Here is a 22,942-nt window from a genome sequence, read left to right as displayed (position 1 = left end):
CAAAGACTGCTGACTCACGTGAGAACTGCAAACATGACTTTAAGTTGCTTACCTTGAGCAATCCAACCCCCCCTGCTACCTTCTTCCTTCTATCAGATACATGTAAGATCAATAAATCCTCTATAAAGCATCATGCCACTCTACCACACCTACCCAAAAGCTTTCCTCACTTCTCTATAGATTCTGCATGGTCTCAGGAGAATAACAAACATCTGTATCTTCTGTATCCAAACAACTTGAATTCAGCAGAATTGAGACACAGGCATGAACCCCGTGGAGATGCTACAAGTCCCAATAACTCTGGGAACGCAGAAGAGCCAAGCCCCCCCCCCAACCACTCAAATGCCAGAAGCTTCCACTAACGATTAAGAAATTTAGCGAGGTCAGAAAGCAAAGAGGTGTTAATTTGAGCCTTATAAATCACAGGAGGCATGCCACAGGATTTGGTTTTAATAATGCTAAACATGTCTTGTAGTATTATGTTAGGTCAAAGAAACATTAATGAAGATAATTGCTTGTGGTCTCCCAACTGCTGATGCACATGAGCCTGGCTCTGCTTAACATCAAACATGCCTCTTGCAGACAGTCAGTTTCCAAAGTATTTTGGAGAAAATATTGCAATGAAATATGTATAATTAGGTAATTATGGGAAAGGTTCTCCTAATGACAACTGTTCAAGCAGGCTGTCATATTAGATTCTATATTACTTCTAAAATTAACGATGTTTTTGTGTTCGGACACAAAAAATTAAATAGGAACATGAAAAGAACAAACCAAAGTATTTTGCAACCCACAAATACTTGCTCTATGCATTATTTTAATTAAAGGCATCTTGCATTGCTATGTGTTTACATTTAAATGAGAAGATATAAGGCTACATCTAAGTCATTTATATAGGCTTATGGAAAAGAAAAGCTAGTATCTTACGGAAAGGGGATGCTTGTCTCTGTACCCAAATAAGTGGCAGACTACAAGATGACCTGACTTCACCACCAAGCTATGGCTCAGCTGCTTTGCTCACGGACTGGCTTTGGCAAGGATGAAGGTGGCAGCAACAGGATGCTGATCCTGCGAGAGTTGGAAACCCAGAGGATACATCAGTCCTCAGAGGTCAGAAATAATTGCAAACGCCCGTGAACGCTCCAGCCAAAATTTATAGACTATGCATGTCTGTGGAAGGAAGAATTTATGACATTTTAAGCCAATATACTTTCAGCCTAATATTTTCTATATTCTTTTCCATTTTCTACTTTTGAATTAAGATTTTTACTCAAATTGACCCTGGAGGTTTATTTTGCTCAATTTTACTATTGTGACGTGGTTCTACCTGCAAAGTAAAAAGCATGATCTCCAAACAAACATGAGATTACAAGTTAAGCCTTGTGTTCTCCCTCATAACAAAACAGACTAATATTTCTAAGTAGCTCAGAGGCCCTTATAAAAATCTCAGTAATAATCTGATTACCAGCAGGTTGGCAGAAAAAAATACCGAAATTATGATGGTCAGCTGGGCTTTGCACTAAACTTGTAAATAGTTGTTTACCTTTACATTATATGCAATCTTTTACTAGTTGGCCACAGTTTAATATACATAAAGACTGGTAGCAAATGTGCTTTCTCAAATTAAACATATATATATGATCACATACAGTGAGAGCTCTTGCATTGGGGGCTGCAATTTTTAGCCAGCATTATTCTGTAAGGAGTATCAAACTAATGAGAATGCTCCAGTTACCTTCAGAAAGGTAACTGAAATGGAGGGTTTCAGCCATGCCATTTATTTTCCCATTCAGAAAGACCAATCTCAGTATTTTCATTTCCAGGGACAGTGTAAGTAACACATGGCAAAAATCCAAAATAAACTGTCCACCGGAAGCATCAGTACCCATCATAAATAATCTGTGACAGCTAAAGCCTGAAAGCACAGAGTTTGCCAAATATTGGATGATTTGGAAAAAATAGAGATTAGTGTCAGTGTTGAAGCAGATAAAGCGGCTATTCTGGAAGCAAAGTTCACTTTGTTTTATTATAACATCCCATAACCCAGACAAGGGGCTACAAAAATAACGAAACTTTCTCCCCGTTCCCAGTCCTCAGGCAATCATAATAGGCTTGGTTGCTGGTTTTATCTGTCCACCGGTATGTCAAAACGCATACTGTGTGGACCAGAAATTCCTGAAATAGATAAACTTTAAAAATCTGATAAAGAAACAGCCAATTTAAACATACTTCACTGCTTAATCTGAATATATCGGCACATGAGCTCTCCAAATTTCTCTCCTGCAGCAGCAAATAGTGTTGCTGGTACCCAAAAATAACACCCCTATGATATTAAAACTGATGCCAGACTGACACATCCATGACAGTCTGTAAAACTACCATGTCCTAGGAGGGCAGAAAAGCCCATGTATATGCTCAACATCTTGGTTATTATTGCAGAGTTTTAAGTGTCAGTTCATTTGATAGTCTATATAATATGTAACTCTCTCCTTGTTATCACCTTTCTCTTCTTCACGGTGCTCACCGTGGTTTTCTCTTCCCACTGTTTCCTAATTGGAGAGAATCATCATTATCGTCATTTAATCATCTATGTTGGTCTGCCTCCAAGAACCTCGCAGATCAAGTGCAGGAGGTGGTGCTAACCTAAAAACGCAGATTTATGGACCCAAGTATTGGTACAGGGAAGGCAGAAGGTGCAAAGGGTACTGTTTTGCAGTACAACCGAATGAAAAATTTCTGTAAAATTAGTCTTGCCCAGAAGAATGAAACCTCTAATGCAAGAAAAGTGAGATCTGCAAGTATTATAGTGATCATAGAGTGGTTGGGGTTTGAAGAGACCTTTAGAGGTCATCTAGTCCAACGCTCCTGCAATGAGCGGGGACATCTTCAACTAGATTTGTAATCGTAATTCAAATTTACATCTTCAAAAGTGATGATAAGCTTGGATGTGGAAAAAAACTCCATCAACAAACACTCCAAAATTATCCATATGCAAAAAAATGTCTTTTGGATACATTTCCGAGTAGTTTATTTGGACTGAAGCACATAAGCAAGATGCCAGTGCAGTGAGACAACCTAAATTAGAATGGAAGCAGGAGCAGAGACACACTTGCAGAGGCTCAGCAGCAACAGAAGTCCCTGCAGGACCTGGCATGATGGGGTGCCAAGGCACAACCAAAATGCAACTCCTGTGGGCACCAAACCACCTGTCTCCTGTGACAGCAAGGACAAGCATGCAATGGCATCCCAACACATTCTACTGCTCTGGTGGTTTCTTTCCCCTTAAAATTCTCCATTTGGTCCCAATTCTGCAATCAAGAATTCTCCCTTGTTAAATCCATTTCATCTTGCTCAGAGTTCAAAGCAAATGTGGGTGAACCTGAAAAATCTGGTGTCCCTTCACCTCCTGCAAACACAAATGATTTTGTAGATAAACATTCTTGAAATCCCAGGTCCAAGTTGGATTCATAAACTGGTTTTTGTCTGTTATTGTCAAGAGTCATAATAAAAGGAGGAACCACTCTTGGCCAGTGTTAACCACCATGCCTCTGGTAGTGGGAAAGTATTTCTCCAAGGAGAGGTGATCCCATACTGTTATGCCTGTACAGCCAGAGATGTCTACTCAGCCTTCAAGAAGGATTCCCAGAATATAAAGAAATAAGTTGTAAATACACAGCTCAAACTACGTAAATCATTCCCAAAGATGTATAGCTGCCCACACTAAGTGCAACCTAAAATAGGTTGCAAACATATTCTAAGTTGTTCCTAAGATCACCAGCTTCTCCTGTGGCTTGAAAAATTGAAAAAAGTCTTATCAGGCTCTTTTATCCTGTATTTTTCATTTTTATTCAGCACTTTAAGGAAGCCTATCAGCTTCCTGTCTATTCACTTCTATACTGAGGATGAGACTTGCATTTCAGCTTGTCACCTTCTTGCTGGACACTGGAGGTGGTCTTCTCTTTCAGAGATGGGCTCTGTTTGCCCATACTTTGATTTGACATTTCTTGCTATTTAAGAAACCCATGGACACATAAAGCACTTCAGTAGCTGATAATCCCTCCCAGAGCCTGGAATTACCCCATGTCTTGAGGTTTTAATATTCCCCTGTGGTCCAATAACCATTCAATGGTTTCTCTCCTGGCAGCTGGAAGACGGGCAAGGATGCTGCTACTCATTCAGACCTTTCAGCTGACCTTTTAGCTGACACACAATGAAAATGGGAAGAAAAAAACCCAAATCAAAAAATTACAGGAAATGCTGTTGCAAAATTAATTACTCCTAGAAGCTGTTGCAAACAGTTCTGATGCACACGGAACTGAATTAGGATGTGAATAACACCACAATCACGTACTCTTCCCTGAAAGTGCAGGGAATGAATCAGCGTCCGAGTAATTAATCAGGGCTATGCAGTGAAAAAAACTCTTGTCTGCAGGAATTCTGCCTTGCTGGCTGGAGGTGCTACTGTAGGCATGGACAAGGGGAAAAAAAAAAAAAAAATAAAATTTGTTTTTTTTTAAAAAAAAGAACTACAGTAAGGCTTGGTGAGGTCTTCTCATTGAGCCAGCTGAATGGAAGAAGTGACTTCCATCTTCACTTCCATCACAGTACTTCTGTGTGATGCTGAGACCCCCCAAAAAATGGTACAAACAAAATGTAGCCCTAGAATGTTCCTCTTTCTTGAGCTCCCAGTTTGAGTCACTTCATCTTGATTTCTGGAAGCACTACCATGCTCCCAAAATGTGCATCCTACAGATAAATAGTGGCAGCGGTGTTAAAGTATTAAAATAATCAGCTTTTTTCATGGTACTCACTGAACAGTCAGCACTTGGAAGTTAATTCTCTCTCTGTACTGGAATAATTCTCTGTGTGTACTGAGTCATCTCTCAGGCTGCAAGGATGACACTTGTTTACCTTAAACCTGCTGTTCTCATATTCCTTATGTGGCTAACAAGAACTGTAAGCTGAGTGGCAAGGACTAACAAAAATCAAGAAACTAATAAAGTGCTTTGTGTGTCCCAAGTGTTTGGAGGCTTTCAGGGGGACGAATCATTGCTACAGGTTGTTTTGCTTCTTCTAATGACTAGTTAAGCAGCCACTGGCCAGAGGCACAACAACCCTGCTGCAAATACAAAATAATGTCATTTATAGAAGTGGCAAAATTACATTTACAGCACCTTCAAGTTTTGCCAGATTAACTCTTGGCTTGAATATCGATGTCTGACAGAACATCCCTCACCAATACAGCAATTCTGTTCATGTGAACAGCCAAAATCTGATTACCCGGCTTTGCTGGTTGGATTTGCTCCTTACAGGTTTACTCAGAGCAGTTCAGCCTCTGGAAACCCAACTGGAAACAAATCTGGAGTTGATATCCTGAAAGCATAGATCACTGTCAAATACCACATTAATACAAGTGCAGAGAAGAGCCAGCTCGCAGGGAGATGGCTGTATAAACCGTAAATGGACATAAGATCTTCCTGTTATCTCAAGAAGCATATGCCTAGCTATTTATAATTTTGTTTGCAGCCAAAAATTTCACATATAGAGCTTGAAAAACCCAGTGTTTACAATAAAAATCTTTTTGAACCTGTTAAAAATGAAGGACATTAACTGTTAGAGCAGAGAGACGCTGCCAAGGACTTCAGAAGTTCACACTGAGGAGCACCCTGCCAGCCCCAAAATAGATGCAGAAAATAACTTTTTCAGAGCCCAGGAATTACACCAGTGTTAAGGACAAGACACTTCTATCCTAAAAGAGCTCAAGAGCTTCAGAGAACAAAACCGAGGGCAATGTAGGCATCCTTCCACTCCTAATCCAGCCCTGAAGGCACCGGCAGTAGGAGAAACCTGACTGCAGCTGTGAGGAAAAGGATGCGGCACAGCACTTCAGTACCACTTACAGCTTCAAAAAGCATCCCACCTGAAATAACAGCTGAACAAAAAGATAATCGCCTTTCCAGAAACACTAAGTATTACACAAATATATTGCACTAGCACCTAAACGCCACTGTATCACTGCATTAAAAAATTTCTAAAGATAAGGGAAATAATTGGCAACTTATTAATAAAAAATATGCATTTTTATGTGCTATCATCAAGAAATAATCTCACATTGTAATTTTATCGTAATGTAAGAGTATTTTGAATATTAATATAAATCAATTGATATCTACTGATATACCGATATATATCAATATATAAGTATATTGATTTTTTTTAAAGGGTCTTGTTTGGTTAGAGAACCATGACATTCAGCAGATCCTCAGGCTGGAGGTTTCCTTCCTCAGGAAAGTCAACCCACTTCCAGCACAAGCCAAGACAAGCCACTGCTTCTTAGCTTTCCTTATCATGGAGCCCACACACGCATCAAATAAGACGTTAAGCCACTTTGGAAGTGAGAATACCTGTGCTGTATTTCCCTTTAAAAAAAAAAAAAAAAAACAAATTAGGCACAATTTGCATAACTGAATGTCATCTCGTTATTTTTGAATACTGGGTCAAATAATATCTTGATAATTTTAGATGTTTCCCTGTAGTCTTAAGAGCTTTGAAGTTATGTGGAAGAAGTGAATACAGCTTAGGTGCAAAGTCAAATTTAAGTGCAATAGGGCTAGAAGCAGGTATAATAATGTTGTTACTGACATTCTCTCTTTCCTCGTTTTATGGAGGATTACGGACGGCAACCGATAGTGAGAAAGGGATGATTTTAAAACCTTTTCACAGAAAATTCTTTCTGGCAAAGAATCTGCTTCAAATAAAATTTTCTAGTATTCCCAACACGATCTTAGTACATTTTACAAAAATTATTAACCTGTCTGCTCCCAACGATCAATCAACACAAAAAGCTGAGCTTTCTCTTCTGCCAAAAAGACATTTCCAACTTTCCTACTAATAGGATATATAGTCCTCAAGATTAAAATGAATAAAAAGCAACTCTGACTGGTCAGAAGCCAAATACCATTTTTCAAACATTTTAGGTAAAGCATACCTTTTAACGAACAAGAGTTTAAACAGATAATTCTCCAACTTTTCTGCTCTGTCTCGTATTCTTTAAGCAACACTACAATTCAGCTATTCTCAAGCATCTGAATATGAATAAAATTATTTTTGAAGTCCATATTGTTATAGTACCACAAGCACCTACCCCTGCAGATGCTGGCACCTGTCAGATGTGGTTTCTTCTGCCAGAAGTCTTATTTCTGGAACACAAATCACCAAGGCTTCCACACAAACTCATTCTTGTTCTTTTAAAACCCTCCTTAAACGAAGACAACAGCTAACTGCAAAACTCGTGTGAGCTTTGTCCTCCGGTTTGCCACTTCTGCTTGCACCTCCTTCCCGTTTTCCATCTGCAGATGAAATCATTTCCCCAAAGAGAATCATCTTTTCTGCAGTAAATGAAAGTCAGCCCTCAACAGCAATAACTGCAGCCTCGTCAGAAAAAAAAGCAGCTGCTCCTGACTAGATTTAGGTTCATACTAAGTAAGCGATGATGCCATGTGTTACCCGTCTCCTCAAAGTTCAGCATCTGAAACAGCTTAGTGCGTCACTTAACCTATATATTTTAGAAATTTGATCTGTATTGCCAGACCGTACAGGTAGCTTTCCCTCCTCTAAACTGAGCCCTTAAAAATCCTACAAAACTATTCTTTCTTTTCAGTGCAGAACTATACAAAAGCTTGTAGCCCTGACCTGAAAGCATCCTTCTGCTCCCCAGTCCACGCAGCTGCCAGGTACTCGATCCCATTATCCACAGACTGCAAGCCAATGCATACCTGCTACCAACCTATACATTTTCTGTATAGCCTAGCTAGAACAAAAAACTAGAACTTAAAGCATTCAGAAATGTGCCAAAGGAAAAAGAATATTAAAACTGTACTGCCAGATCTGCTTAGTTACCTTACAAAAAAAAAAACCCAAAGCCCAAACACACACCAAACAGGATGAGTCATATTTTAAACAAGACTTCCAACAACTAGTTGGGGGGGGGGAAGGTCTTTTTCTTCTAAAGGCCATGTTTATAAAAAAATATTCATCCCACAGTTTATGATAATTTACAAGCAAGGGCAAAAATAGGATGACGCATTTAAACTACCACAAAACAGTATATTCAATCTCAAAATTAAGCTGTCAGGTAAGTGCCACAACACAAGAGTGACTTTTAAACTCAAAGAAGAGTGTTCTGAATGCATCAGGACACAAAACCAAACCCAAAAGCCTTCTTATAATCCAAGAAGTACTGAAAAATCCCTTGAATTATAGATGACAGCTTCACTTAAAAATAGCTATTTTCAGCTACCTGAAAACACAAGCTTTGTATTCTTTGAAAACATTAATATCGAAAAGAAGGAAAAAAAAAAGGGGAAGCTAGCCAAGTATATAATAATGCATGTCATCAAAATAATTCAAGGCTGAAATTTCACTAATTAATATTGATATTCTAAAACTGAAAGGACAGCTTGTCTGAAATACCACTAGTATTATATTCTAGTATATAGTATACTTCCCACCACTGTTAGCACAGTTAGTACTTGTAGCGTGGGTCTCCGCACTGCAGCTTGTCTTTTTGTCCGCTTAGCCCTAACAGGCACAAAGGTTCCTATGCAAATCTTATTTTTTCCCAAGATTTTGTCTCGTTTTGAATTTCGTTGTTGCAGCTCTGACAAGGACACAGAGCTGCAATCAGCGGCTACTTTAATTGTTCATGATATACTTGAAATAAGCTGTGGATTCCATGTGAAAGGCTAAGAAAACTAAACGCTATCCCGGCATCACTCTCAACATTTTAAATAGAGAAGGCAAGAACTGGATGGACTATGAAGATGAGGTTATTTTTTGGAATTAGAGATCCTTTTAATAAACAGAAGTGCAGTATGGCAATGTGGAAAAAGTTTCCACCTCCACAGCTCGTTTAGGAGCAAACATAAAGGAGGAAGTCAAGCTGCATTTTGAAAAATGAATCTCAGACACTAATTAATTAACTAACAAGGTTGCTATCCTCTGCAAGATGGGAGGTACTGCTAGCAAGACCTGCTTTTTATTTGCTCAGTTACAAGCACTGGAATAGCCTAGAAAAGACCACCTTTTTTTTTTTTTTTTTTTTTTTTAAATAACAGTGAACTGAGAAAATTTGTACATGTGGATGGTGATTGTTTTCACAGGCAAAGTACTATGGATAGCCAGTAAGAGATCAGTGCTAGCATCCAAACACAACATGTATACAAGACAAACACTTGACCAGGAGAGGACTAGACCTTTTAATGAGTCTATGGGAACTACAAGACCTGGTTGAACTAAATTCAACTTCTCCTTAAGGTTAACAAGTTTTTCTTGATGGAGCAGATAGACTGAAATCTACAGAAATTCAGCAATGTTCAGTGACCGGTACCAGGGAATCGATGCATCCATTAGGGATGCCATAATTATCCTTTTTGAAATATAACTGTTACAAGCAGTAAATGATCATGGTTCTACAGCAGACGCTGTGACACAGCACGCTGCCATAACAAACTTGTATTTTAGGGTGACTCTGATATCCTCTGGCTTATTTAAAGCTCGTTTATGAGGTTTCATACACCTTTCACTAATTGTACATCACCGATAAGGATTAGGAAAAAAGCATCCCGATTCCCAAACCTGCCAAGCAGGAAAATCCACAGGGCCACCCAACATGAAGCAGGGCAAGCAGCACCTAAAGACAAGGATTAAGATGACGCTGGGGACAAAGACATTCATGGACTTTGCATTTAGTTTGAATCTTTCCAACTTTGGGCAAAAGCTAGAACCCACAGCAGCTTGGATCACAATTCAATTCTTGCACTTGGGTAGCAGCTTCCACCTTAACTGGCCAAGCTAGAGCTCAACACAAAATAGGTAACCAAAGGAATGTAGCTGTTGAGCAAATAAAATTCAAAAGCACATTCTGGAAAACAACCTTTTTTAAAAAAAAAATCACTATATTAGTCTAATAAGGTAAGAATTAAGCCAATCAAGGTAACAGTCTGAATCTCATTATATCGTCTGAGAAAAAACATCTCCTCTGGAGGTTGGAGATCTGGTTTCTTTGGAGATCAAGCTTCAAAATAGAAATATTCACAAGACTGGCAGTGGAATGATTTCATGATTTCAGTACTTCAGTGGGCACAAATTAAAACCAAGTGTATTCAAACTAACACAATGTATTTGCTTTTTTCTCTTCCGTTCAGAGTGTCTTGTACTTCCATATGTCCTCCCTTGCCTTTAGAAGGACTATTTTTCCATCCAAAATAAAAGGTGAGGGATGAGCTTCCCACTTTTTTTCCATTGACAGGAATGATTTTTCATTAGGCTAGAGCACTGCTATGAAAAAGAAATTCTGACCTGGTCCATCCTCAAAAAGTAAAGACTAAAACAAACAGAAAACAAACGGTCATCGAGCACACAGCTCAAGCAGTCTGCACCGACAGAGGTCAAGCATCCTCAGATGGTGGAAGAAATTAGATGACAGAGATTGAAGCAGCAAAGTATTAAACATCTCAAAGATAATTCCACATCCCAAGTAAAAACATCAGGTGGAGAAAAATAAGATCTTTTAAGCCAGGTCTGCAAAACCGCTTCTTCGACATCTGTTGGTGCATTTACCACAGCTCACAAAGCAGCTCTGGTGATGGCATTTGCCCTAATTGCAGTCAGCAGATAATCACACTTATCCTGAAATGGGGTGCCAAATGCAGTACGAGAAAAGTCTCTCATCCACCTTGTATATTCATTTTCTTTGAAACCTGCTAAAAATCTGAAGCCTCCCCTAGTATATTTTGGGTTTGACAATTTCTAAGGTGATTCTTCTAATTATTCAAGGACTTAGCTTCAGTTGCAGGGTTATTCCCAGAGAAAGTCACCAGGCTCTCTCACCTTTTACTTTCTACCATATGCCAATCTGTCCCAGGTTTTCTTTTCGATGTTCAAGGGGAAGCAGAGGCACCTCTTCCGCACAAAACATTCAGCGATCTCTGTGTCTCGATATGGAAAAGCATCAATTCCACCTGACACGGGAGATAAAATGCAGACATCTCTTCAAAAACTGCAGTACAGATGGGTTTTAAGCGTCTTCCTTTATAAAGGGTATTAGCAGTAGATTTTAGGTACTTTCTTTGCTAGTATAAAAGTGCCATCAGTAACAGAAAAAGAAAATTCTGCATTTAACAAAACTGCAGTGAAGAACTGATTATAAAGATAAGGATTAAGTTTCTCAGAGATTTTTTTAGCTATTATTATGACTTTTAAATTAGAGAGCAACCAAATAGCTTCCACAAGCTTGAAATTATTTTTAGATCCTGTTTTCTGTCTCCAAATGTCCTCGGAGAAGGGCTTGTTACAGCAAGCAAGGTTCTAATAACATTCACCTGTTTCTGTAGAGAACCTTTCATTTGATTTGACGCCCATAAACAAATTATTTCCACAAGCAGACCGCAGTATCCAAAATGCTGCCCCAGCTCTTAATATTATATCAGGTATGCTGAACATCAATGTATAGTGATGAGAAACATGAGCACACAGTAGGCTTTACTAAGACCATGAGTCCATTCAAAACCTAACAAGGACCACTCCGTGCCAGCATACCTCCCCAACCTTGCAGCCTGGAGTGGACACAGAGCAGGACTTGTATTTAAAACAAAACACACCACCAGCCTGGCATCCCTGCCCTTGGAAGGGGACAGGACACAGCCAAGGTCAGCCACGTGTTATCTGAAGAAACTGAAATGCAATGCTGAGTACAGTTGAGCAGGCTCAGATAACACAGCTGGTTTCATTTCTACCTTTTATTTACATGAAGGACAACTGAGATGGGAACTAAAGGCACTCCACAATATCCAGATCTAAATGGTTTTCCACAAGCACTTCATCACCTAGAAAATATATGGCAATTTCCCTGATAGTAGAAGCTGATTTACAAGAATCAAGGATTCAGTCATAATAAAGAAACCATACTTTTGCCACTTTAAAATATGATGTAAGATCAAAAACCTCTCCCTAAAGTCACCAGACCTCAATGAAAAAAACACCCTCCAAGATCCTACGTAAAAAAACTACACGGTTTACTTTTCTCAAGTTACTATATTTTTTATTTATATTCAGTAACATTGCAGCTGAAATATTCTCAGTCTTGGGCATGCATCTCATCTCTCTTTTCCATACTCAAAGGATTTGAAAATGCTCATCTGCCCAACTAAATCAACATATACAGCAGTTTCACAAGAATTGTTTTCTTTAAAAGCAGAAGTTAGGTGAGGGCAACCATAAACCATTTTAACTGAATGTTTTCAGATTACTACAAATTACTCAGATGGCACAAGGCCAGCACAACTCTCCACATCAGAAAAAGAGGTTGGGTAAATCCAATAATGAGCATTTAAAAAGACAAGTCAACAAAATTAGTTCGATTTTCTCACTAGAGGCAAAGCAAGGTCATTACAAAACAGAGTGGGGGAGGATGAAGAGAGGATCCAGCAATAAAATAAAGTAATAAAAAAATCAGATTATTTAACATATTGGTTTTTGCAATTACTTGCACTCCATTTCACCAGCAGAATTAGAAACATTGGGACAGTGGTGCTGGCCACAACAGGCAGCTGCCCGGGGCCATAACATACAAGCCATCCTCGCTACCATCGCCCTGCAGCGGTAACAGGTCCATCCCGGAGCAGATGCTACCTCTCAGCTCTCATCAGGCACACAAGGACATGGCGCTCGTCTGATGCACTAAGAGCTCCCAGGATTAGCTGCTGGCACCAACACAGACAGAAAAACGTGCAGGTGTGTTACGCCTGCAAATTTCAAAATGCACTAAGCAAAAATTAAAAATGCGCTAAAAAGGAAATTATGGGACGCATTGAACTCCCACAGAAAGGTTTTTAGGACTCATCTTAGTTGATCAGACGAATGCCAAGTCATTGCTAATCAACGTGCATTGTTCAGAGAGGACCGAAATAGATCTCCTTATTTCTCTACTGTCACTGACATTTACACACTGTATTTATTTTTTTTTGAGAAAGAGATAAGATTACATGAAACGTTGTTCTTTCTGTTCATAACTGTCCTGTTCTCATGCGTTTCCCACCTATAAAATGCTGTCCCTGATACACAAAGTCCGCCTAGACTGCGTGCATAGGAATCACAGACCAAGATTTGGATGAGAAACTTGAGATTTAGCTGACTTTTCAGGATAGAAAAATTGTTTCCTATCTTATCCTACCTTACCATCCTCAGCCCAAAAGTCACTTTCTACAGACAAAAGAATTTTAAGCCGCTTAGAATTGTTATCCTTATCTATACCTCGGCTTCAGGCAGGGAGTAACCTAATGTTTCACAGATATTTAAGGGCATTGATGTTTTTAAGTCGTTAGTATCTGGCATCTGACAGACACATAGGAATACATTTGTTTATTCTTTGTTGTCCTCATTGACTTTACACTTGAGTCTCATGGATTTTCTAATTTTCTTGAGCCTTTTCAATCAAGTCTGTGCTCAGACTCATCATCAATTTGACTTAAACAAGCATCCTTAACACTAACCTATAAAGAATTGATCAGGTTTGAATGGATTTTTAAAAGAATGAGGGGTTTCTGTTGTTGCCTTTTTAAAAACATGTTTCTCTGAAACAGAGGTTTGGGTATTTTTTTTTTTTAACTTTTTATTTTTTAAATGAAGAGTAAAACACAAGACCAAGTCATTCTATTCATCCTCATAGTCCATAACCTGCTGTTTTGGGATTTCCCTTCCCTCATCAGAAGTCGCCCAAGGCTCTCAGGTTTTCATGAGGAAGGTACCTCCTGCATCTCCCTCTTCCAAACTGCTACCACTAAAGGGATTCCCCAATTTAATAATCTAACCTGTTCACATCACTCCTCGGAAGTCTCCCTTATCCCTGTACCACGTAGATCCCAGCTACAGTCCTGAAATCAAATGGATAGAGGTTTCAGCTTCAATAACCTAAAATGCAGCCATGGATTTGATAGAATAGTTGCTCCCAGTGAGTATATACCAATCTCTTTTTGAATGCTCAATTTACTTTCTAATGACAATTATTAGCAGCCATATTTTCATAGCATTTCAAGATTCTTCTCTAAGACCATACGTTCATTACTGATAATAAAGGACATTAATTTCTACTAAAGTGGTAAAAATAAGTCTGCTATGGGAAAATACGTGTTTTCTTTATCAAGTTAAAATTTAACTGAGAAAATACCAACTTCTCTAAACAATTAAAAAACCACACTGGCATTCTGGTTTGAATTCTATCAGGCTCCACTCAACATTTTTTTAAAAAATCAAATTTTAATTAAAAAAAAAACAAACCCCAAGGAAGCGTGCACAAGGAAGAGGAAATTTCCCAGCCTAAGCTACCAAATAATCCAACTGGATAATTTTTCTTCCAAACTTCAGCCACATCTTTAGTTTAGGGACAACCTGTTCACCTCTAACACAAGCCACTTTAAACAAACTACTATATTTGTTTAAGGAAAGTTTCAACATACTTAGTACCATCCAGATGTTAAATTTGTCAACTTCAGGACATTGCTCCAGTGATTTAGGTAAATCAGTGAAGTCTCAGCAGCAGTTCATAATTGCAAATGAGTTTATTCTGCAGGCAGCCATCATGATTTGTTAGATAGAAAAAAAAAAAAAATCATATCCTTCCCAAAAGAGTTTGGGCTTTCTCAGAGTACATAATTCAGTTTTATACTTTACACTTACAGTTAGCTATGGCAATCTAAGCAGAAAAGATCCTGCTCTGCCTCAATTCTTTAAATTCACTGCAATACCTACAGCTACTGTGTAAACCCCTACCTTACCCAATAATTAAAGTTACAGAAATAGCGGTTTAGAAGTTGCTCCTCCAGAAAACATCCTATTAGTGGGTTGGAGAGTTAAATAAGTCTAATAAACACTTGCAGAGAGACTGTATGATCTCCTTGTCCCCATGTCCAAGGTGTCATCCTTCCTGGCTCCTCTGAAAGACAGCAGGAGATAGCACCTTCAGAAAACAAAAGTAAACTCAGAGCTTCTCTGAGAACATGTATGCCTGCCTCTGCTACCTGAGAAACAGAGTACACATTGGCATCATACGGTAAAGTAAAATACACAAGCATAATTGTCCCTCCAAAATGCCTTAGAGAACATATGGTATGGAAATGAAACTGCCTTAAATCTATTAACACAGCTATGTGATGAGATCAACAGAAGGGAGCGTGAAAAAAAATGTTTAAAAATACATTCAGTGTAGGATCACACAACTGAAGCACATTCATCATCCGGATAATGTAATGACACTAGGAAATGAGCTAAGTAAATCCAAGATTGAAGTTTCATTTTCTGAAGTGCATCTGTTTGGCTTGTATCACCCTGAAACTCATCATTTAGCAATGCTGGTTTTCATCTCAGATGCAAAGATGCAAGAACATAAATCAAAAAGTCTTCCTTGACAAGCTGCCATGAAAAACACGCTTCTAATTTGTTTTCATAAATAAATACTCTGGTCCTTGCCACAGCCCTCCATGCAAATATTCAATGGGTGACATCTCCTTTCAGGCTGACCCTTACTAGTGTGCCAGGTTTTGGGTTTTTTGGTGAAAGAGTGTCAATCTTCACTAGGGAAAGTGAAGCCATCTGTTTTTTCACTGAAGCAGATGAGAAGCGTTGGATCAAGCCAACTAAATCAAGGGGGACAGCACACTCCTGCAGAAGAGGTAACACCCCCCACTATGCTCCTTCCCTGGAATCATCTGGCCATTGCTTTCTGTGATTGGAAATGAGGAAAGCTAAAACTGATGTGGGCTTACCATGGAACCAGTCAACAAGTCAACAGAAAACACTTCTAGGGATGGAAAATTCTTTACATTTCATGCGTCAACAGTACAAGCAATTGGCTAAAACTCTGGCTGAACATGTCCACAATGGGAATCTGACTTTGGATCAGGCAGGTAGAAAAGGGGTTGAGTCCCTCCAAATGAGTCAAGTGGAGGCCCATCACACCAACCATCAGAAAACCTGTTAGCTTGAGAGACATACAAAGCAACTGATGCTGAGGTTTGGGAAAATTTCCAAAGGAAAGCATACATTTGCTTGTCAGTCTTCTCCACGCCCAAGGACTCTGGGTCACCAGTTCAGTTTTAAGGTGGATGACACAGGAAGAAGATTACTAGACCAAGACCAACCAGAAGATGTTAGGAAGTTTTAGTCCCATGAGTTCTGCTGGCAAACATCCACAGGAGCACAAATGAGAAAAACAAGAAAGACCCCGACAAACAGCAGCTTTCAAAATTAATATATGGATATTTTATGATCCATTCAAATTGAATTTTGAATTACCTCCACCAAAATTACCTAAGTTGATGACTACTTTGTATATCATGCAACTTGACTTCAACGTACTGATCTGGTTACTGATTTCGTCCAACTACAGAGTCTGCTACATCACGCTCCCATCTCTTTTGGTACCCCCTTATCTCCCCAAGGTTTTGCAGGTCCCTTCACCCTACACCACAGCTAGAAAAAAACAAAGCATCATTATATGCCCACGCAAAGAACGATTAAATCAGATGAATATCAAAGCCACCAAATGGTGGCACTAGGGCTTTTAAAATATGAATTAGGAGAAATATAAAGCAGACAAGGTCAGCTAATGAGTTTACATGGAAACATGATGAAGCAGCAATAGTTTACTGATCTCCCATAACATGAAAAAGAACTTTCTTTTCAGATTCATCTTGAGCTAGCTTGCTATCCTTTGCAAAATTAACAAGGGGGTTCTCTCCGAGGGGTGTCCTGGTATTATTTTGCAAAGGATTCCCCCGTAACATAAAGCTGTGACAAGAATTCTGCATAAAGACAGGAAGAAACCTTCTCTGCCTGCAATGCCTGCCATCTCTACCCCAGTGCTACCTCCCTCATCAGCTGCGGGATCACCGCTGGAAGCGGTTCTCTCTCCACACCCTCCCCGGAGAAAAGCCAAAAACTCCATGTCACAACCACCAGCACCCTCGAAAGTTATAAAGATACTTTAGAAACACCTCATATAATATGATCTTCCCTTGTGCCTATGGTTTCCAAGCCTGAACAGAAGTACATAAATAACAGCCACCAGCCCCACAACACCAACCAACTTCTGACAGTGATACCATATCTCGCTCAAGCTCTGAGACTCAGCGCAGCTCAACTTGCTCGTTACGTTCCATGGCAGAAGATGCTCAGCCTCCGGGATCCCTCTGCCTGGGAGTGGGACAGACGAGTGGTCTTATTTGCAAAGGCAACAATCTGCTTCTGGCCCCTGTCGTCATCCTCCTCCTCCTCACCAGGTCGCTGGACTGCGTAGGCGCCGAGGGAACAGGCTGCACATATTTCAGCCGTAGTGCTGGAAGCCTGGGCTGACGCGGGAGCTGCCCACGGACACCAGATTCTTTATGCATTTTCTGCGTGCATGCTGTAGGCAGCACCAGAAATACCCTTCACGTGGAAAAATGGGAAAATATTTTATTTCTGTGATAGGAAAGAAGCCATCTAGCTAAATCCAGCTTTGTTCAGGGACAGGAGTGCCCACTCTCTGCAATAGAGGTAATTCAGGAACACTGATAAGTGTGTTTTCTGTGCATAAATAACCTACGTTGAAGCTCAACGGCTTTATCTCAGTGAAGGATAAAGCCCTTGGTGGCAATACCCTAATATTTGTCCACTCGCTTATCAAGCGGGAGGCTTATTACAAAGGCTAATTCAAGCAGAGATTAGATTTTATATATGAAGGAATGGACAATAGCATCAGATATTCTTCAAACACCAGTAAATAAGATTAATGCAAGTGTCGCTGCTGCAGGTTTTCAGCTCGACAATGCTTTAAACAAAAACACACCCCTGGTACCTCCAAACTAATCTTCCCAAACGCTTTATCATATTTCATTGCATAGACTTCACCTCACTTCTCTGGGCCAACAGCAACTACAAATAGTCTGCAGGAAGCCACCAATTTCCTGAAAAAAGGGTTAACTGAGAATCATAGGAAATGGAGAAAATTAAAGCTGCGTATAACATCTTGTCTAGGCTAACCATAGCGTAGAATCAAAAAAACCTGTTTGGAGCACTAAGTATGATCAGAAATATAGACCCATGCAAATTAAGTAAGACTATTAAAATCATTAACACAGACTTAACAAAGAATTACCTTCTTCAGCACACTCACCTAGAGAAAGCCACTTCCCATGCTCAAGTTTTCACGTGTAACTACCTAAAGCTGACAATCTAAAATCTTAATTAGAAATAAAGGCAACTTAGTTCTCAGATATACCAAGCACCTCACAGACCACAATTGCTTGTAATTAAGTGCTCTCACCTAAAGCATTAATTCAAAAAAACTGAACAGCAAAAAAGAACTCAGCAATGCAATGAAATTTCACTTCCTCAACACTTGTGCTGACAAATCAGAGACACAAAAAAAAAATCAACTTGGTGCTCTGCGGAAAACAATCCACAACAAAAAAGCTTTGATGACTTAAGAAAAAAAAAAAGTAGGAACCTCGGTTTTTAAATATCTTAAATTGTCACAAAACATTGTGCCGCAAAAAGAGAGGAGGGAATGCACAGATCAATGCATGAACACCATCTGAAAAAAATAAGAAAAATTGCTTAAATATAAGTATTATAGCAGCCCTCCAAAACTCCAGGGATTGCACAATATAGATGCAGAATAAGGAGGTGATATGAAAACCCTAACAACTCTGTCCTGCGGACATCACGCACATAAAATAACCAAGAAGTGGGTGAAGGAAACACAGGTATGCGATGTGGCTGTAAAAGAGGAACTAGAGTGATATGGTATTTAAATGGTCACTGTTTAAATAAAAATTGAGGGAGCTAAATCCAACAGAGACAGAAAAAAAAGGGGGGGAAAAACGGTAAAACTACCTTCTCAGGTGCTTATCTCAGCCAGTGGAGCAGCTTCCCTCTGATCAGGGAAAGGCAATCTTACCCTGCCCCAACCTGCCAGGACGTTGCAGCAAAAATCATTATTTTTAAAAGACAAAATTGCTCTTCTCTTGCATCCTAATACATCCTTACTGAATTAACTTTGCATTTTTTATCTGTACCTCTAAGGCTCTTCCTCGTGTATAACTTAAGATCACTATCAAGAGGTTGACTCATCTGCCAGCTCAGAACGCCGATCTCCATTTCCAACTCATTAAAAAAAAGGCAAAACACCACTTTCATGATTTTCCAAGACTCTCCCATCACACATTTAAAAGGGGCAGCCTCTAAATATTTATATACCCTTTTCATATTCTCTTAAGCTTTTCTCTCCCTTACATGACACCTACATAACAGAAATATCCCACAGTCAGGGCTGTAGGTGTGGCAAGACCCTGCACTAACCTATAGCTTTTTCTCATCCTCTCTGCTAGACCCTATGGATCCATCTCAAATTATGAAGTTGTTTGCAACTTCTGCAAGAGACCTGGGGCTGTAACTAGTGCACACAGGCGATACAATAAACAAGTAGATCAAGACTAAAAATACAATATAATACTGTAAACCATTTATAAAATAATACTGGAAACGTACAAAACACGTGCAATGTTTTTCAGATTAAAATAATCCCTAAAACAAGAGTAGAGCTCACAATGAGGAGGTTCTTGCATCAAGTCACCGGTGACATAACCTGCAGATCAATGTCCTCTCCTAGGTCCAGTTGTGTCTTTAGGATGGCAGCACCATCCTAAACTCCTCCTGGTGTTACCGCTCACACTCCTTGCCCTGAATAAATAACCTTATGAAAAAAAGTTACTCTTTCAAAGGTTTAAAGCTAACTTGATTTAACCAAAAATGAGGGAGAAGCATTTTTACCGTTAGTTTTTATCAGGAGAATGAAGAAGAGGAGGGCAGGAGTCTCTGCTAGCATCATAGCCCCGGGCAAAGGACACTTCTACCTACACACAGGAAAACTAAAACTTCCCTTCCTAGGCTAAGAATTTCCTGACACATTAAAACTCTACATATCAGCTCTACAAAAGAAACCGCAAAGTGAAAAAACTGTTCTGATGATTGTATTTTTGAACTCATTCCCAGCTGGGCAAGACCCTTCGGACAAGTAAACGTCTTGCTCAAAGGAGCAAGAAGAAACTCTTCTCACCCTCGGGATGAATGAACTGAGTTTGTCACAAATTCCCTTGAGATCTGGGTGCATCCCACCATCTTCCATGCAACTAGAGATCCCAGGACCAGAAAAACAGCCTTCACTCACGGAAGGTCCTAGTTCAGCTCTGGTTTGAAAGCATGGGCTGCTCCTTTGATGCCCTGCCAGAAGTGGCCTCCAGCGAGGAAGCCCAGGATGAGTCACGCCACCGGCAGAAGGAACTTGCCAATCTAGATTGAAAAGCACAGTTGTAACTTGGGATTTTTCTCCCTGCTCTGCCATCTCCATTTCTGCACAGCAATTCTCGGTAATTGCATGCTGCCGGGCAGGCGGTCCGGCAAATGAGAAGCAAACATACACAGCAGAAAGGCTTTTTTCCTAAAAGGAGAAAAACTGAGACAAAGGGCTATTAAGGGACTGAAAGGATCATCTGGTAAGAGCACCTTAAAAGCTTTTTTTTTTTTTTAAACAGACTTGCATGAATTCCAGTTGGCACAGGGGTTTATTGCTTTCCACACCTGCAGAGCTACGAGCCAAGAGCTTGTACTGTTTCTGCATCACCCCTTTAAAAACTGTGTCCTCTAATCTGAGTTAGTTCATACATAAATCCAGGAAAAAAAAAAAAAGTCAACACCTTTTAAACTCATAGAACAGCCTTAAGAAAAAGAAGTCTAGCCCCAGTTTACTCTCCAACCAGGGATAAAACACATTCAAATAGATTCATCTTACATTTACATAAGATGCAGGGGGCAAAGTAGTCTTTTTATGACTATGTAACATCTTGAGTACTAAAGACTTAAAATTATCACACAATTCCTTTTTCATAGAAAATCCATTTTACTCAGTGGTTGGGGCCAATGCATTTCTTTGCTTCATTCACTATCACAACCTACAGCTATTCAAAACCATTTTAAATAGGAAAAATAGTAATATCTCCTGTCTTTTCAGTTCAATTCGGCAATTCTGGTAATAAAACTACTAATTCAACATGTTCTTTACTTAAACCGAAACTGCAAGCCAACCTTGCTCTGCACCGGAGCATTTGAAATCTCACTCCATGCCTCTTTATTTCTTTTTTTTTTTTTTTTTTTTTTTTTTTTAATCTATCCAGCCCAACCACTAATTTAAAGGAAACTGTGCTGGATGCTCTAATTGACCCCGTTCTCTTCCTTCCCCAGACTGTCTCTATAATTAGCCCTTCCCAGCTCAGCCTAGCAAAGGGAATCAGAAACAAGACCTTTCCAAGCCACACCCTGCAGACCACAGCAACTGCCTCGTATTGTTTTTGCCCAAAAAAATCAACGTATGCTGCAGCATTAACTGCTCCAGGACAAAAATAAAATTAAAAAAAAAAAAAGGAAAAAAGCACAAGCAAATGTGTATTCACCATTTTCAGGCATGTTACAGTGAATGATGCAGCAACCCAAAGGAAAATTCACCTGCAACCCTAATCCCTTGGTTATACTTTGTAACATGAGCAAAGTACTTGTTTTCCTCAAAATAATACAGAATTGCACAGATGTCCACACTAAATTCACTTGCACTGCTGCGTATCTCAGCACACACACAACATGCAAGGAAAAATTCAGTTCTACACTAAGGCACCAGAAGGACCCACACCTTGTTTCTTGAGAAATTAGAAGGCACGTAGAGAATGAGGAAAAGAAATGCGTTTAAAAAAAAAAAAAAAAAAAGTCTTATCAGCAAGCAAACACCACCAAAGAAAATTTACTTCCCTACTTGCCTTTACAACAGGCAAATATTCCTTCCAGGTGACCAGTTGTAGTTATTTTTAGTCACTTGGGGAAAAAAAAGGAAAACAAACAAAACCCAAAATAGCAACAAAAAAACCCACCTAAACACCAAAACACCCTAAAAGCAGTTTAGGTCCAGATTTGCAGAGCTGCTGGGCACTGGAAGGTGCAGAACAAAGCAGCAGTCCTCAGCGACGCCAGCAGAAACACACGGGTGACCTCAAAGCCTGCAGGTCTAACCCACGCTCTCCGTGCCACCACGGCACCTTCTGTCCTGGTCTTCAAATAAAGGTATAACTACAGCCTAACGCAACGATCCAAAACTAAACTAGTGGAATTTTTTTGGTTCATTTTGAGTCTCATTTCCATCCATTTCACTTCTGCCATCTCTCAAGTTGCAAGAGCACCCACCTCAAGAGGCTGTTCCTGAAGAAGGTGCCCACCGGGACAAGCTTCCCAAAGTCCACAAAGCACAACACTGGTGTGCACCAAGTCCCTAACTCACTATTTTCTGCTCAACTTTCACACTTGACTTTGCAGCTTTACAATTATTTTGCACGCCACAAAGCTTGCACAGAGCTTAGAAACCAAAATAGTTGTATTTTTTGATGATTAATTAGCATTACCAGCTGCGACTGAAGTGGTCCTCTTCAAATCTGTCAGCAGCCATTCACTAAATATTGTCCTGACGTTCCAGAGCTATAGCTCCCTGAAGCACACAAATACACATACTTCCATAACGATCAGGAATTTCAACATTTATACATTTAGAAAATTAAATTGCAGCTGGCAGGAGCCTCACTAGTAACAGCAGCATCTGAACCTGCAATGATCCTTCACCTAAGGAAAATTGTTCAAGTTTTTTGAATACTTGTCCCCTCTACCCCCTGAAGAGCATACCTGAAAGAAAAGTATGTAGATTAATGCTCCCAGAAAACCTAAACAGCAGAAAAGAAAGTCGATCCAGTCCTACAAAAAACCCCCAACCTTTCTCAGTGCAGATGATAGTTTATGCTCCAGTGAAAATAACTTA

At 39.6% G+C, this 22,942-nt stretch overlaps 1 protein-coding gene across 9 annotated transcripts in view; it reads right to left on the bottom strand.

The window, feature by feature from the left end:
• MYO9A (myosin IXA) overlaps positions 1-22,942 on the bottom strand; it is a 186,964-nt gene that overhangs the window by 155,260 nt on the left and 8,762 nt on the right. Inside the window, exon 2 of one of the 9 annotated variants that reach the window (XM_074917624.1) lies at positions 10,891-11,021. The exons of the other annotated variants lie outside the window; for them this stretch is intronic. The gene's annotated coding sequence lies outside the window, so the exon portion shown is untranslated. The remainder of the gene's footprint in view (positions 1-10,890; positions 11,022-22,942) is intronic. 9 annotated transcript variants of the gene reach the window in all.

This window comes from Athene noctua, chromosome 13 (assembly GCF_965140245.1).
Source record: "Athene noctua chromosome 13, bAthNoc1.hap1.1, whole genome shotgun sequence".
Lineage (NCBI taxonomy): Eukaryota > Metazoa > Chordata > Aves > Strigiformes > Strigidae > Athene > Athene noctua.
The sequence above is the reverse complement of the archived record's forward strand: the minus strand, read 5'-3'. Positions and strand labels throughout refer to the sequence as shown.